Source organism: Oncorhynchus mykiss, chromosome 10 (assembly GCF_057628025.1).
Source record: "Oncorhynchus mykiss isolate SJ-2025 chromosome 10, ASM5762802v1, whole genome shotgun sequence".
In the NCBI taxonomy this organism is placed as follows: Eukaryota; Metazoa; Chordata; class Actinopteri; order Salmoniformes; family Salmonidae; genus Oncorhynchus; species Oncorhynchus mykiss.
Window position 1 is genome coordinate 44,703,533 of NC_143031.1, and position 18,574 is coordinate 44,722,106.

Genomic DNA, 18,574 nt, shown 5'->3' on the forward strand with positions numbered 1-18,574 from the left:
AAGTTCCTCATACTTAGTTTCAATTGCATAGAACAACCAGAGCATTCAATCCTACTAACTGTAATTATATGCATATTAAATCCCTTAAACTGTTAATATGAATTATTGTATTTCAATGTTGCATAATAATGGTCAGCTCTGTAATTATTCATGAATATATCTGATGACGTTCTATTACAGGAAATTAGTCATAGTCTCCAGCAGTAACAGTATGCATGCAATATGCCCTAAGGACATTTTTAGGAACGCTACGCATCCTATTTCCAGACAAATTGCATCAAAACTGCCCCGTCTCAAGTTGAAAGCAGGAACATGCAGTCACACTGTCTGGGCTGGATGGTCGTCAATAGATACCACAGCAACAAAGTCACAATGATGTTGAACCTGGCTACAGATTTTTACACCAGATAATGGGATTTAACTAAATAGGTTTGGTATCATTACTGGGAGTACGGACAGGTACTGTTTGGTGTAGCACAGAGAATTGTCGACCAACCTTATCTTAAGGTTGGTGATACTGTCTTTATCTTAGATTTGTGGAAACAAGGAGTCTCATAAAATGTCTGTTTCCAGTTTTCCAATCGGATTACAACAGGAAAAAAGTAGTTCAATGGGATTACTTTTGATTTACAATAGGAAAAAAGTAGTTCATTGGGATTCTGATAGAGGTGACACAAATTCTATAGGATTGCAAGAATCCCATAGGGTCTAATGGGATTACGTTTGATTCCCAATGGGGAAAGAAGGATTCCATAAGGATTCTGATAGCAGTGGCACCGTGCGAATAAAAACATGGCCCACATCTACCGCTGGCAATGTATCAGGTATTGAAGCGTTCATTCAACTGCAACAAAAATTCAATAAAATTGCTGTGTGAGCATGCTGCCACCTGTGGGGTTCACAACATACACTTTACTCGAAAGCTCAGCCCACCTGGTGAGCCAAACAGAGTCTTCGGTGTTCTGAGGTCCAACCCAATCAGAGGACTGCAAAATATGTCCAACCTCTCTATTAACCTCAAAAACACCCTCTTCAAGCTCTGACTGACCGCCATGGTGGGGAATCTATCATCCACATTCATCATCCACAAGGGACCTGTCCTGTTCCAATGCTCTCAAACTGCACCTTTCCTTTCTTCCTTCCTCTGTAGATATGTGAAAGCTAGTTTACAATGTGAAGTTTGTGCTTTATTATCAAGGAAAAAATAAGGCATTGCTGTGGTTAGAAATAACAAGATATTATGGTGTGTATGTTTTCAGCTTTTTGTTTTTATTTTTTTTGTAATTTCCTTTTGAAAATAGCAGATGCAAACTTTACTCAAGTACAAACGCGTGTGGGCCAGAGGTTTGTGCTACCTTGCGCTTTATTCATCTGCGTCTATGTGAAAGAAAACTAGAGACATGGATATGATTCACGACATTTTGCATGCCTTTTCGTGTGTGTGTGTGTGTATGTGTGTGTGCGATAGTCACATCTGTTTTCAGGCACAGAACATGGGCTTTGTCAAAAGCACTCTTCACTCTCCCTCGAAGGCATGCTGAGAAGTCACCTCTCTCCTTTGAGTCCCCCTCTCCTCGCGACAGCAGAGCCGCTTTTGCTTTCCTTCAGCACCACTTTCCATCCTATTCTCTCTCTGTCCCCTACATCCCCGAAACGCTTACCAGCGAGCGTCAGCGCAGAGAGATGACGAGCAATTTGGGGAAATAAATCACGTTTCAGCGCAATTTATTCCTTAGAAAAATAGAGGATGATGAGAACATAGAAGAAAATAACATAGGCAGTAAAGAAGCAAAAGGAGGAATCACAAATTATTATAACCTAACGCACAAGTTCGTCAGCGGTCCAGCTGTCGGCATATTTAATTTATTTCGGGTTAATTGCACATTTACTGTAGACTAGCTATGTCGCAGCGGGAGGATATTGAAAAAGGCAGAGGGGGGTAGGCTGCTGAGAGAGAGGGAGATAGCCTTGGCAGCACATTATTATAATGATGCTGAGTGAGTGACTGATCCACGCATTCAAATTGCGCTGGCGACTTTAATTTGGAACTACAATTCAGCAAGGGCGATATTGTATTTTCGTCTGCTTCTGGAAGGCATCGGGAGGAACCTGCAAATTGCCCGAACAATGCTCCAAGTGGCGCCTTTTATCAGGCTCGGAAGAAAGAAAACGGAGCAAAGGACGACTGCTATAGAGGTAAGGTGAATGTTGATCGTTTCGCCAGGGGAGGATTGTCAGTAGTCTAGTTTGGTACTTCATTGTGGATTAGTTTGGGTGAGGCTTGCGTGCAGATCGTCTAACAAGTCAAAACTACAGTGTTGTCTAAAGTAGGCCTACTAAATGCACAAAACTTGTTTGGAAGGTAAACATCCACAAAATAAATTAATGTGGAAGGTAAAAAAAAGGTTGTAAATGTGGTTAGCTTCCCCCAAAATCAAGCGATTCTTTCATATGAATAGCGTACTAAAGGAACATAGCCTACCAGAGGACCAATTGATGGATGCACTTTCAATAGCAAGTTAATGCACACTTGAATTGCCCATAGAACGTTATAATTAGGTGACATTTCGTGCATTTAGCCTATTCAGGTGCTAATGGCAGAGCTAACAGGTCGGGAGAGTGGTTACTTCCCGTGTAGGTTACCGGTGCGTGACAAATTCTGCTTGTGTGGTTGTGTTTGCGTGCGTGTGCCAGTGTGCGTGTCGCTATCAATGCAGAACATCAGCAGATAAGACAGTCAACCAGGGTGCTATAGCCTATGGATAAAATGTATTTGGTTGTGGCACTAAATTTCAGTGATACTGCTGTGTATTCTCTTTTTCTGGCATTCTCCCCTCTATGACAGGTGTGATCAGGCTCTTTGGGTAGGCTATACTGGGGTGCCAGTAAAGGTTGAAAGGCTCAATGAAGTGGGTCCACATAGTACCTATACAATATCCCCCTTACACATGTTCTGGCCAGCAAAACCCCAAATATACCGATAACAATTACCTGACTAAAACCAACTAACTAAAATATCAATGTATAAATTATGACAAATACCAATAAGCTCTTTAGCGACTAGGCCTATCCGATGGATTCCCTAGGCTCACTTGCTATTTGAAGATTACCGTCTCTGTATTTCAACCTCACACAATATCTCATCTGCTCAGTCAGTCCCACCCCTTAATCAGACATTTGTGCTATTTCCTCGACTTGGCACAACACATCGGGGAGATTGACTGACACTGACTCCACCGGTTTAGCTTTAGAAAACAGGGATACAGCCCAACGAGGAACTCATTCTTTGTGAGATTGCTTTTCCTTGACATTTTTACGTCGCATGTGGCGCGAGCTTAGGCGCTTCTTAGGTTTTCCATCACAACAGAGCAGCTCTAAATGCCTGTAGATGTATTAGAGTTGCAGTGTAATGATTTATCTATCCTTTTAGAGGCTGAGTTCCCCCCTGAGCCCCCTCTCTCTACTGGACCCATCAGCCTACCCTCTCCATTTCGCTCTTTCTAATTTGCTCTACCTCCTTTCGTCTCTCCTCTCTCTCTTTACCTCTGTCTTTTTCTCTGTCGATGGGCACATGCATCATTTATGGCTATTGGAGGATGGTCTTAAAGTCAGAGAAAAACTCCCCAGGTATTGACAATGACTTAAGACAGAAGTATAGCGCCTCATCCATTGAGGGGCAGAACAGCAGGCACCATTATGAGTGATCAATCACACTCTTTTCTTCCTTCCTTACCTAAATGGAGTATACAAGGATCTGGTTGGAGGCACTCAGAAACAAATGAATCATTTGGGAATGGGTCTTGATTTCTTCATGCAAATATATACCTTGCTTAACTCTCTGACTCAGAATATGCACTGAGCAAAAATATAAACGCAACTGTGTTGGTCCCATGTATCATGAGCTGAGATAAATGATCCAAGACATACGCACAAAAAAGCTTATTTCTCTCAAATGTTCACCTTGTGCCACTCTAAAATGTGCAGTTTTGTCGCACAACACAATGCCACAGATGTCTCAAGTTTTGAGGGAGCGTGCAATTAGCTTGCTGACTGCAGGAATGTCATTCAGAGCGGTTGCCAGAGAATTGAATGTTCATTTCTCTACTATAAGCCAACATCGTTTGAGAGAATTTGTCAGTACGTCCAACCAGCCTCACAACTGCAGACCACGTGTAACCACGCCATCCCAGGACCTCCACATCCATTTTTTTTTCACTTGCGGGATGATCTGAGACCAGCTGATGAACACTTTGGGTTTGCACAACCAAATAATTTTGTCACAAACTGTCAGAAACCTCTCAGGAAAGTTCATCTGCATGCTCATCGTCCTCACCAGGGTCTTGCTCTGACTGCAATTAGGCGTCCTAACCGACTTCAGTGGGTAAATGCTCACCTTCGATGACTACTGGCAGGCTGGAGAAGTGTGCTCTTCACGGATGAATCCCATTTTCAACATCCTGGGAGATGGTAAACAGCATGTGGGCGAGCGGTTTGCTGATGTCAGCGTTGTGAACAGAGTGCATCATGGTGGCGGTGGGGTTATGGTATGGGCAGGCATAAGCTACGGACAACGAACACAATTTCATTTTATCAATGGCCTATTTTGAATGCACAGAGATACTGTGACACGTCGTCTCATTCATCCCCCCGCCATCACCTCATGTTTCAGCATGATAATGCATGGCCCCATGTTGCAAGGATCTGTATATAATTCCTGGAATCTGAAAATGTCACATTCTTCCATGGCCTGCATACTCACCAGACATGTCACCCATTGAGCATGTTTGGGATGCTCTGGATCGACGTGTACGACAGCGTGTTCCAGTCCCCGCCAATATCCAGCAACTTTGCACAGCCCTTGAAGAGGAGTGGGACAACATTCCAAAGGCCACAATCAACAGCCTGATCAACTCTATGTGTCGCGCTGCAGGAGGAAAATGGTGGTCACACCAGATACTGACCGGTTCTCTGATCCACGCCCCTACCTTTTTTTTAAAGGTATCTGTGACCAACAGATGCATATCTTTATTCCCAGTCATGTCAAATCCATAGATTAGAGCCTAGTAAATGTATTTCAATTGACTGATTTCCTTATGAACTGTAATTTTGATATTGTTGCATGTTGTGTTTTATATTTTTTGTTCAGTATAAATTCATCCCATTTAAAACTGGGTTATTATGGCAGAGTTTTCCTGGTGTCGTTTGAGGCAAAACCTTTTTTTAAGAATCCTGGGCTTTTCTATTTATACAGAGAACGAAGCCAAATTTATTCTTGGGCAGTTTATCCTTATTACTCAGTGAAGTCATTTGAATATGACATGGGCACATTAACGGAGAGAGGTTGAACACGTACTTCCTCTGCAAACACAGTGATGAAAATGTGTGCATAATGATAGTATATTGTTATTATCTTTACTGAGGGCCTCTGCAAACATGAACGCACAGTATAATCAGCATATGCATTTACCAGCCACCCTAATTACATTACTACTCAATGTTCAGTACTGTTGTCATTAGCATATGCATTTACCAGTACTATGATATGCTAATTACATTACTACTCAGTGTAGTGGTTAGAGCGATAGGCTAGTAACCGGAAGGTTGCTGGATCGAATCCCCGAGCTGACATGGTCAAAATCTGTCGTTCTGCCCCTGAGCAAGGCAGTTAACCCACTGTTCCCTGGGCGCTGAAGACATGGATGTTGATTAAGGCAGCCCCCCGCGCCACTCTGATTCAGAGGGGTTGGGTTAAATGTGGAAGACACATTTCAGTTGAAGGCATTCAGTTGAAGGCATTCAGTTGTACAACTGACTAGGTATTCCCCCTTTCCTATTCAGTATGGTTAGCATTAGCAATAGGCAGTTGCAACTTTCTGTCAAACCATTCTTTGTCCATCCGAAGCATTCGGTTGGCGTTCCCACTCACTACCAAGTACTGTATGGTGATGAGATGAAACACAGTGGTTGGCAGTGGGAGAAGATGGTGAGAGATGGATTTTGGCCGACATTCTGCACATTTTTTCATTGATGAAAGATTTGATCTCCATACAGTTTTCTGTTTCCAAAACTAGAATCTGTAACAAACAGGGTGGACTGCGTTTTGTAGACATTAGCCTTTGCCGAAGTTGTTTATAAGTGAATTGTTTAAGAGTGCAAGGGCAAATTTAGTTATTGCACACGCGCACTTCACAGAGTAGGTGTTCCCTAACTGAAATATACAAATAAATGCTAGAATGCACCAATAGGATCTCACTAGTTTGTGCTTGGCTCTGCCCACTATGATTAATTTACTCCCATTGGAAAGGACAGGCTCTGGTGTATCTGCCTCTGAGCAGCCATGTTGCCTATGTCATCAGGAAGGGGAAAAAATAAGAGGCAAAGAGAGAACGAGAGCCTTAGGGTTTGTGTCCTCACATTGACACCCCTCCCTCGATTCCTCTCTTCTCCTCCATCCTCCTCTCTCACTCAGTGACAGCTGGCAGCCAGTAGGGCACAGTGGACATGCCAGCACAAGTGCAGACATTTGCCAACTCACAGAGACGTACATATAGAACATAACTAATTCACACACAGCTCTCTCTCTCTCTCACTCTCCCCTTTTCTCACACACACATACCGTACACACTCAATGGAGCGTACATATACATATTACGCAAAGCCCACAGTCAATACGCTGCACCATATTGAGAAACTGGATTATATTAACAGGATTCAGTGTACTCTAATTGTTGATAAAAATGCAGTCAGTGTATTAAGACCACACTAGCTGAGCTGAGCGTCCCCTTCCTCCTAAATCCCTGACAGAGTGTACATTGCTCTCCTGGTCTAGTCCTTTAGAGCATTGGCCCCATTTAATTCAACAATTTACACAAGGAACACGTGCTCCTATCACTTTAGCATGCTACCGGCCATTCTGCACATCATGTAGTGTCTCGGGTCCTTGAAGTCCAACAGCACAGTTCTTTTTAGGTTATTCCACAGCCATCCTGGTTAATTGGTCCTGGAAAGTCCGACTTTTGAAGAATGCACAATAACTTTTGATTAAGTGTCGGATTAAAAAAAGAACCTGCTGTTGGTTGTTTATTTTTAATTGGTGTGTCACACTTACAGTCACAATTCTTCAAACCTCTGCACTGGTTTTAAGAAGACTTTCGGGAAATAGTGTTGCCAATGAAAATGAGTGGGGCTTTGTTTTCGGTGGATGACAATTACCAAACCATCACTGCTGCTGCGGAGGTGAGAATATATTTCCATAATTAGCCTAAATGCATATCAGTGGTGCATGTTGGCCTGAAATGGTAATTCAGCACTTAAGGCATTTTGACTCTGAAACCCTCAAGTGTTTTGAGACTTGCATACAAAATGGGATACGATTTTAGATGCTCCCGAGATGAAAACAAAAAGTGAGAAGGCATTTCTTGATAAAACACAGCAACAAACAGAACCAGTCAAAAGTTTGGACACAACTACTATTTCAAGGGTGTTTCTTTATTTTTACTATTTTCTACATTGTAGAATAATAGTGAAGACATAAGAACTATGAAATAACACACATGAAATCATGTAGTAATAAAAAAAAAAGTGTTAAACAAATCAAAAGATATTTAGATTTTATATTCTTCAAAGTAGCCACCCTTTGCCTTGATGACCGCTTTGTACACTCTTGGCATTCTCTCAACCAGCTTCATCTGGAGTTCCAACAGTCTTGAAGGAGTTCCCACATTAGCTGAGCACTTGTTGGCTGCTTTTCCTTCACTCTGCGCTCCAACTCATCCAAAACCATCTCATTTGGGTTGAGGTCAGGTGATTGTGGAGGCCAGGTCATCTGATGCAGCACTCCATCACTCTCCTTCTTGGTCAAATAGCCCTCACACAGCCTGGAGGTGTGTTTTGGGTCATTGTCCTGTTGAAAACAAATGATAGTCCCACTAAGCGCAAACCAGATGGGATGGCGTATTGCTGCTGAATGCTGTGGTAGCTATGCTGGTTAAGTGTGCCTTGAATTCTAAATAAATCACGACAGTGTCACCAGCAAAGCACCTCCACATCATCACACCTCCTCCTCTATGCTTCACGGTGGGAACTACACATGCGGCGATCATCCGTTAACCTATTCTGCGTCTCACAAAGACACAGCAGTTGGAACCAAAAATCGGAAATTTGGACTCTTCAGACCAAAGGACAGATTTCCACCTGTCTAATTTCCATTGCTCATGTTTCTTCCCAATAAAGTCTCTTGTTCTTATTGGTGTCCTTTTGTAGTGGTTTCTTTGCAACAATTTGACCATGAAGGCCTGATTCACACAATCTCCTCTGAACAGTTGATGTTGAGATGTGTCTGTTACTTGAACTCTGTGAAGCATTTATTTTGGCTGCAATATGGCTGGTAACTCTAATGAACTTATCCTCTGCAGCAGAGGTAACTCTGGGTCTTCCTTTCCTGTGGCGGTCCTCATGAGAGCCCGTTTCATAATAGCGCTTGATGGTTTTTGCGACTGCAGTTCTTGAAATTTTCCGGATTAACTGACCTTCATGTCTTAAAGTAATGATGGTCTGGCATTTCTCTTTGATTAGTTGAACTGTTCTTGCCATAATATGGACTTGGCCTTTTACCAAATAGGTCCATGTCACAACACAACTGATTGGCTCAAACGCATTAAGAAGGAAAGAAATTCCACAAATGAACTTTTGACAAGGCACACCTGTTAATTGAAATGCATTCCAGGTGACTACCTCATGAAGCTGGTTGAGAGAATGCCAAGAGTGTGCAAAGCTGTCTTCAATGCAAAGGGTGGCTACTTTGAAGAATATCAAATATATTTTATTTGTTTAACACTTTTTTGGTTACTGCATGAAGAAGCCAGATAGAAATATGTGTTGTTTCATAGTTTTGATGTCTTCACTATTATTCTACGGTGTAGAAAATAGTACAATTTAAGAAAAACCTTTGAATGAGTAGGTGTGTCCAAACTTTCGACTGGTACTGTAATACATTCAGAATCAGACCTTACTAAAAAAACTCACACAAAAACCAAGAAGAAAAGCATAATGAGATGTTTCATTAATAAAGATTAGAAATTACACTGAGGAAAAATATAAACACAACATCCAACAATTTCTAATATGTTACTGAGTTTCAGTTTATATACATTCATTAGGTCCTAATCTATGGATTTCACATGACTGGGGTGTGGATCAGAAAACCGGTCATTATCTAGCGTGACCACTATTTGCCTCATGCATTGCTACATATCTCCTTCGCATAGAGTTTATCAGGCTGTTGATTGTGACCTGTGGAATGCTGTCCCAGTACTCTTCAATGGCTGTGAGAAGTTGCTGGATATTGGCTGGAACTGGAACACACTGTCGTGCATATTGATCCAGAGCATCCCAAACATGATCAATGGGTGACATGTCTGATGAGTATGCAGGCCATGGAAGAACTGGGACATTTTCAGCTTCCAGCAATTGTCTACAGATCCTTACGACATGGGGCCGTGCATTATCATGCTGAAACATGAGGTGATGGCAGCGAATGAATGGCGCGATGATGGGCCTCAGGATCTCTTCACAGTATCTTTGTGCATTCAAATCGCCATCGATTTAAAATGCAATTGTGCTAGTTGTCTGTAGCTTATGCCTGCCCATACCCTTACCCCACCGCCAACATGGGGCACTCTGTTCACAAAATTGACATCAGCAAACTGCTAGCCCACATGACCCCATCTTTCCTCAGTACAGTTGAAACTGGGATTCATCCGTGAAAAGCACACTTCTCCAGCATTCCAGTGACCATAGAAGGTGAAAATTTGCCCACTGAAGTCGGTTACGACTTCAGTCAAGACCGCGGTGAGGACGATGAGCACGCAGATGAGCTTCCCTGAGATGATTTCTGACAGTTTGTGCAGACATTATTTGGTTGTGCAAACCCACATTTTTCATCAGCTGTCCAGGTGGCTGGTCTCAGATGATCCAGCAGGTGAAGAAGCCAGATGTGGAGGTCCTGGGCTGGCGTGGTTACACACGGTTGTGTGGCCGGTTGGACGCACTGCCAAATTCAGTAAAATGACTTTGGAGGCGGCTTATGGTAGAGAAATTAACATTTCGTTTTTTTGACAACAGCTCTGGTGGACATTCCTACAGTCAGCATGCCAATGTTGTTGTATGACAAAACTGCACGTTTTAGAGTGGCCTTTTATTGTCCCCAGCACAATCTGCACCTGTGTAATGATCATGCTGTTTAATCAGCTTCTGGATATGTCACACCTGTCAGGTGGATGGATTATCTTGGCAATGGAGAAATGCTCACTAACAGGGATGTAAACAAATTTGTGCTCAAACATTTTAAGAAATAATATTTTTATGTGTATAGAAAATGTCTAGGATCTTTTATTTCAGATCATAAAATATGGTTAGGTTTCTTTGATCAAACCTGCAGACAACTCTGTAAAGGTATTGTCAAGGAAAGGTCTCCACAGACTCTTTCTGGTTCTGATAATGATATTTCAACACTTCGTGGCAATGTTTTCATATCAAAATTCTGACAGACTGTTGATTTCAAATTCCCAGAGATAGGTTCGAGCCCTCTTCCGCAAATGGGACATGACATTTGGGTTGGTTTGATGTTTGTGAGGGGGCTGGAGGTTTAAAAGAAACGTTGATCTGATCACTCTGGGCTTTCTGGAGGGCTGGGTTTACAGACCTCTCCACCAGATTATGAAAGTACAGATGCCAGCCATTGCAAACACATGAGATTATGGAAATACAGAGCGGCCGCAGACAAGATTATAGTACAAGATTAGGACCATGCATGGTCTCACACACTCACACATCTATTATTTTTTTATTTTACCTTTATTTAACAAATTCTTATTTTCAATGACGGCCTAGGAACAGTGGGTTAACTGCCTGTTCAGGGGCAGAACGACAGATTCTCGACACCTTGTCTGCTCGGGGTTTGAACTTGCAACCTTCCGGTTCCTAGTCCAACTCTCTAACCACTAGGCTACCCTGCCACCCCGGCACATTTTTACAGTTGTGCCCGGAAACACATGAGTTTCCACGTATAAAATGCACACGTAACACACATGCATTCAATGGCTATGTGTAATCCGGGATTATTACGGGCAGTGCTTGTCCAACACTTCATATTAAAGCCACACACAATGCAGTAGCAGATTAGAGGGAGGTAGAAATATAAAGAAAATGAAGTAGACAGACAGGATCAAGCTGAAGATGAAAACACAGGGACGAGAGCGTGGATACAGTAATGAATAGAGGGGGAGGAAGACTTGTTGTGTTTGTGTGTGTGTGTGTGTGAGTGAGAGAGAGAGAGAGAGAGAGAAGGATCTGTCAGGGCTCTGTGGAAGTGTGTGACAGTTTGCATGCCTTCCAGCCATCCTATCGGATGGATTTCTTTGTGACCGCTATTTTAATCATCAACATGAATTAATGACAGGCGAGCTGGCATGTTGGCTCTAATTTGGCTTGGTTGGTTTTCTGATGTTGTGAGTTGCATCACGGGATTTCTCCCGTGAGGCTTCCAGTTCCTCTACTCCTTGAGGGAACTACAGGTCTTTGGGTTAAACATATAGATCAAATGCTGCGTGATTACAGCTCTGACAGGTCAAATCTTAAAGGATGTGTTCATAAAATTCATTTACTACGTATTTTTGTTTTCTTTCGAAGGAAATGGTAGATCAATCATTTATTCCCCTGTGCCTGGTTATAAAGTGTCTGGGAAAGAAGCATGCATTAATCCAATCACAAAGTACATTTTTCAAAATAAATCAGGTGAGGCAAATGTAGCACAATGGTTTCTTGGATTCCAACAGTTCAGAGCCGCCGGAAAATGTGTGGTGAGACAGAATTTGCCCCGGTACCTTTTCAATCTGGTGTGGCGCACCACTTTCAAAGCAGCAGCTCCAAACTCGTTGGCAAGACATGTTCATTAGTTCATGTCAAAGAAAAACATAGAAAAAGAAAGCAGGCGTTTCTTATTGGGCAAGTTGACATAGTATCTCCCCCAAACTAGCTGTTATTGGCAGAGAGGTTTCCCACTGGGCACAGATGTCAGTTCAAGGTAGTTTTGATTTACATTTGGTTGAGTTGTCAACTAACGTGAATTCAAGGTGAAATCAACAAAACATTTCACCATGTCTTTGGATTTAAGTTCAAAGTTGGGTGAAAAAAATGAGGAAATTCTCTTTACATTGAGGACTTTTTTTCAAATGCTATCAGTTTTCCACATTGTTTCACACATCACATGACATGGAAACAACATGGATTAAACCAGTTTTTGCCCAATGGGTTGTAACTCTCTTTCTTATTGGTCTATTAACTCATTTGTGGTGGCACCAGGCTGGCCAAAACCCCATCCCACCAAAACAGGCTGAAATTTCAGGCAGTCTTTTCAAACAGCTGTTACACTAAAAGGGCATTATCATAATTTTCATAATTTCACGCTATTGTTCCAACCTCATAGTGTGTAAATACTGTATATATAAAACACAGAAATTCAAATTTTTGAGTGCACTGTGCCTTTAAAGACATTCTTTGCATATTGCTCAGCTCTGCTATAGTAGTTCACAAAACTACAGAGTATAGGTTCTCTATTGAAGTTGTCTTTGGCTTTTATATATATATATATATATATATCAGATTCAGAATGAAGATTAACAAGGTTTGTGGTAGTTTGAAAGGCCTTGATCCACGTTAGGCCAGGAGTGTTTCCAATTCACCCGACAAGAAAAACCTCAGCCCTATAGTCACAGCACAGATGAAAAGGGAAGCCATCTATACTAATAATATTTTGTCATAGCCTACGAATAGGACCCAGAGTTTTACCTTACCAGGTCACGAGATCAGGGAAAACTAGAGGCCGCAGAAAAGACACTTCCGAATTTTGTCACAACACTTTTGAACCTGTGGTGCCACCTCTGTACCGGTTACCCTATATACCTGGTTATTTCTCTACCATTTTCCAGAGAGACCCATTCTGAGCCACAGTTTGAGGAATTGACAGGAGACCGAGTGTAGACTAAAGAGATATTCAGAGGTAACTGAGCCCACAGCCAGTCCCAGCTGTTTTATAGCGCCCCTGAGACGTCTGTGTGTGGATTACCTCAAATGATTGCCCTTCACCTGACCTCTAAAGAATTTAAACCCATACTTGTGTTTTACTAGCCATATGGGGACATTTCCTCTATCAACCGACCAATCAATCAATCCTTCAATTCAACCCCTCGATCAATCATGTCTTAGTGGATGATGTGCGCTAAGCGACAGACGAGCCGTCACGGGGATCTTAACGTAATGAGATAAGGCAGAGGACCGCACCTAATTGGATTACATTAGCAGACCGCATTCACAACAACAGAGGAAGGCTTGAATTAAATACGTCCCATATAAACACACATATGGTTTGGTGTAAAGATGAGACTGGATCAGGTGCAGGTGGATGGCCTTCCAGAAAGCTGCACTGGGAGGTGTGTGTGTGTGTGTGTGTGTGTGTGTGTGTGTGTGTGTGTGTGTGTGTGTGTGTGTGTGTGTGTGTGTGTGTGTGTGTGTGTGTGTGTGTGTGTGTGTGTGTGTGTGTGTGTGTGTGTGTGTGTGTGTGTGTGTGTGTGTGTGTGTGTGTGTGTGTGTGTGTGTGTGTGGCGAGTACAAACAGGCCCATGTGCACACAGACCTGTCTCTCCAGCAGCTTGGACAGGTTCATCCCTCCCTCCCTCCCTAGTTGCCTCCTGCCACTGAGAAGTCCTCTCTGTGCTTCCGGCTCTGTCATCTCATTTGTGAAATGAACTACGATCATCAGTTGTGCCGGGGTTGAAATAGAGTCTCCTGGCTGTTTTTGTCTTCTTCTTCTCTCTGTCCTTGTATAGCCAGAGTGCAATTTTAACAAGGCTTCGGAATGAAACGTCTAACCACTAATTGTTTCTACCTCAGTCTGTTGTGTTTCTATGGTCGTCTGGCTGCTGCCTTTCCTGTTGCGTTCAGAGGCCGTGAAGAGTTAACACTCAAACACAAAAGGCTCCAGTGTGTAGTCGGGTTCAGGTGACACATTGGCAAAAACCAACGTGGATCAAAAGAACATCTATGAGAGTGCATTGTACAGGCCTGTCACTGTGCGACTCATCTAGCTGGGAAGGGGAGGGGGCGGTGTCTGAGTAACAGGCGTCTTCTCACAGTTCTACTGAAATAATACAGAAGCACTGAGAGAGTGGCGCCTTGAAACCTTGATGTGCAATTTTGCAAAGTGTCTGACAACTAGAAGGCTTCAGTGGAGGACACTCATAGGGAACCATACGGGTGTGGATTTGTCCCTGCGTACACTCCGTCTGGAAAGAAAGGAGGGGCGAGGAGGGAATTTTCGAGAAATACTGGCTTGGCAAACACAGGAAGTTGTCTCAACGTGGAAGGGAAGTTATTGCTCTTTGTGGCGGTGTTATTAAGGGAGTGGGTTTATGACGAGCAGCTTTTGAAGGGCTAACGGGAGACAATGGAAGCTGCACTCACTTTCAATTGTAAAAAAAAGGCAATATAGCTAATGGAATATTGCCTTGTGGTCCGTTTGGGAAAGGACCCACAAGATGAAAGTTGACACAGAGAGAGTCTGCGTGCATCTGTGTGGGTGCTGAGGTAGAGCGGGGGATTGGCGGAGTGGACCGCAGGCAGAAAAGCAATTGAGAGAGAAATAGGAAAAGCCAAGGGAACAAGAGAAGAGACCGAGGGAGAGTGACAAATTCGAAATCAAGTGGGAATGTGGAGACTGCGATGTAGAAGAAACGGCATTAGAGATGTTCAGTCAAAGAGAGAGAGGATCAAGACCTCGAAAATGAAATGGGAACTCTGCCAATGTCCCCCTCTTCCCTCTTTACTGCCGTCTCCTTCCATTTGTCTCTCTCTGCTGTCTCTTTCGATCCCTCATTCTCTTTCTCCATTAGCGCGTGTATGTAGAGTATGGTGGCTCAAGTGGCCCAAAGCCTATGGGATGTGTCAACATGCGAACCCATTAAATCATTAGAGTCTATTTATTATTAACTCAGAAGCACACATAACTGGGGCTGCAACCTTTTAATATTCATGCAGTCTGACTGAACAGAAGTGATACTAACAGGGGGAACTGGGATGAGAGAAACACACACACACACACACACACACACACACACACACACACTTGCAGAGCATCCTCCATCGACTCAGCATTCGGAGGTTGGTGGGGTTGATGTGGCTGGTTAGCTCAGACTGGGTGGTTGTTTGTGCCTTTGTTGTCAGAGCTAGCTGCCTGCAGGCTTTCAGAGGTTGGAGGCTAGCACAGTTCATTGGGCTGAGTGGTTAGGACAGGGTGACCCATCATTCAAACTGCGGAGATTTTTTAAATGGAAGTCACAGACCGAGTGCTGCTCACTCAGCTCTCCTCCCGCTCTACCTTGCTGCACCATCAATCAAAGCTGCCATGTCATTTTTCACACCCTCCCAAATGTGGAATTGACCAAAAACAGAGTCTATATTGATCAAACAACCTGGGAACAGAGGTGGCGTAGTGGTTTAGTGGATGACACCCTGTTGCCCTCCTGAGGGGTATAAAGATGTCATTTAAAGGTGTCATCCAAATATGAGTCACAGATGAGATTAGCCTGTGTTCTCTGATCGCCCTCTGTCCCTCTCCCCCTCACCACTTTCTCTGTGCATCTACCTTGTCCCCCCTTCCTCCACTTGTGTGTGACTGTGGGACTTCTGCATTAGATAATGGAGGTAGAGAGGAAGCATATAGGCAGAGAGAGGGGGAGCAGAGAGAGAGGGGGAGCAGAGAGGAGGGAGAGAGAGGGGGAACAGAGAGGAGGGAGAGAGAGGGGGAACAGAGAGAGAGGGGGAGTAGAGAGGAGGAAGAGAGAGGGGGAACAGAGAGGAGGAGCAGAGAGGAGGAGCAGAGAGGAGGAGCAGAGAGGAGGAGCAGAGAGGGGGAGCAGAGAGGAGGAGCAGAGAGGAGGTAGAGAGAGGGGAGCAGAGAGGAGGTAGAGAGGAGGAGCAGAGAGGAGGTAGAGAGAGGTGGAGCAGAGAGGAGAGGGAGAGAGAGGAGGTAGAGATAGGTGGAGCAGAGAGGAGGTAGAGAGAGGAGGAGCAGAGAGGAGGTAGAGATAGGTGGAGCAGAGAGGAGGGAGAGAGAGAGGGGGAGCAGAGAGGTAGAGAGAGGGGGAGCAGAGAGGAGGTAGAGAGAGGTGGAGCAGAGAGGAGGGAGAGAGAGAGGGGGAGCAGAGAGAGAGGGGGAGCAGAGAGGAGGGGGAGAGAGAGAGGGGGAGAGCGAGAGGGGGAGCAGAGAGAGGGGGAGCAGAGGAGGGGGAGAGAGGTGGAGCAGAGAGGAGGGAGAGAGAGGTGGAGCAGAGAGTGGAGGGGAACAGAGAGAGAGGGGGAGCAGAGAGGAGGGGGAGAGAGGTGGAGCAGAGAGAGAGAGGGAGCAGAGAGGAGGTAGAGAGAGGTGGAGCAGAGAGGAGGTAGAGAGAGGTGGAGCAGAGAGGAGGTAGAGAGAGGTAGAGCAGAGAGGAGGTAGAGAGAGGGGAGCAGAGAGGAGGGAGAGAGAGAGAGGGGGAGCAGAGAGAGAGGGGGAGCGGAGAGGAGGGGGAGAGAGGTGGAGCAGAGAGGAGGGAGAGAGAGGTGGAGCAGAGAGGAGGGAGAGAGGGGGAGCAGAGAGAGAGGGGGAGCAGAGAGAGAGGGGGAGCAGAGAGGAGGGGGAGAGAGGTAGAGCAGAGAGGAGGGGGAGAGAGAGAGGGGGGAGCAGAGAGGGGGGCAGAGAGGAGGGGGAGAGAGGTAGAGCAGAGAGGAGGGGAAGAGAGAGAGGGGGGAGAAGAGAGGAGGGGGAGAGAGGGGGGCAGAGAGGAGGAGGAGCAGAGAGGAGGTAGAGAGGAGGGGGAGAGAGAGAGAGAGCAGTGAGGTGTCCAGCACTTAAATTGCCTGTTTATTTCCAGTCAATGCATCAATTACACTGATACAGAGAGCAGGAGAGAGAAAGGGCAGAGAGAGTGTGTGAGTGAGTGTGTCATGGACATGTTTGTATCTGAGTGTGTTATCCAGAAAGAACACAAGGAGGATAGAGAAGAGAGATGTGGTGTGGTCTATATTTGTTTTGTTACAGGGGAGACATGGAGAGGATATTATACCATGTGCAAGAGGGGGTATAGAGGGATGATGTGGTTAGGTGGTCAGTGCACTGACGCACACAGTGTATGTGTGTGTGTGTGTGTGTGTGTGTGTGTGTGTGTGTGTGTGTGTGCTGAAGGGGTGCCAGTATGTGGATCGGCAGCAGAACCTTTCCTCTCGGGGGAGAAAGGGGCGTGTCTGTGCCTGGGACAGGCTCCAGTGATTAGTGGAGCTCAGCAGACAGAATTGATCAAACTCAGCTGAGGGCACAAGCCGTTTCTGCCTGCAACTCTGCAATCTGTCTCCCACTTACACATCATAAGAGAGGGACAAATGGGGACTGTTCCATATGCCTTCTTACAGCCTCACATGTTAGACTGGTGATATCCTTTTCTCCCAGGTACTTTAGCTACATATCTGGTTATGTCAGACCGTGTGGACGATAGTTGTTGTTACCATAGTGTTGTTACAGTGGCACTACACAGGTAGAACAACAACTGTTTGTAAAGGGAATGGCGATTCTTTTTAGTCACATTCTGTGACAGGGAGAGCTGAACCCGTCATCTAGGGATTGTTAACGGATACTCTTGAATTACGTTGCTGACTGCAGGACTGCGTTTGGGAAACACTGAACTAGTGAACAGCCAATCCTGTAAAATGGAGGGAAAATGTCTAATTTGATGAGAATAAGAGTAGCTGCTGCTTCTGCAAAAGCGAATGGATCCAAATGAGCAAATAAAAACAAGTAGACGTGGCAACTTGAGCACATGCTTGGAGCAAAGCTTTCCCACACTGATCCTTATAATAGGGGGGTGGTCTCTTCAACCACAAATCTGACTGGTACGCTCACCTCTGTGTGCACCGTATATCAACGTGTGGCACATGGACAGTTTGTTTTAGTGACCTGTCCTCGTCCCCCAGGGATGGCTCACACAGCCCTTTTATGACCAGTGAAATAATGAATCATCTGATCATGAATCTGAGAATGTTATTAATTAGAGCTCCGGCACAAGGATAAACGTTTCAAAATCTCTCCCTCCATCACCCCCTCTGATTCTCTACCCTCCTATCTATGTCACCTTTCTCATTTCCTTCCTTCCTCTCTCATATCCTTTAAAACATGGCCCGCCTGTCCTTCTTGCTCCTACACACCCACATCCTTCTCTGTCCCTCTTTTTTTAACCCCCCCCCCCTCCTTTATATTGTCCCTCTTCTCTTGACATTAGTCTCACTTGCTACTGTATTTGGCTCAGTCCGCACCAATATTTGTATTTCCGACGAAGACCTGACGCTATCTCGTCACTTAATATCCCCCCCCCCCCCCCCCCCCCCGCCTTTTCATTTTTTTCACATTTTCCCTGCAACCACTTTCTTCTTCACCCTCTCTCCTCCGCCTGAATAAGGCGCATCCAATCTCATCTAGTTAAGCATTTAGAGA

The 18,574-nt window shown here is 44.6% G+C and overlaps 1 protein-coding gene across 1 annotated transcript in view; it reads left to right on the forward strand.

The window, feature by feature from the left end:
- Positions 1-1,584: 1,584 nt before the first annotated feature.
- LOC110534006 (leucine-rich repeat transmembrane protein FLRT1) overlaps positions 1,585-18,574 on the forward strand; it is a 38,783-nt gene continuing 21,793 nt past the window's right edge. The window contains exon 1 of the mRNA XM_021618625.3: positions 1,585-2,196. The gene's annotated coding sequence lies outside the window, so the exon portion shown is untranslated. The remainder of the gene's footprint in view (positions 2,197-18,574) is intronic.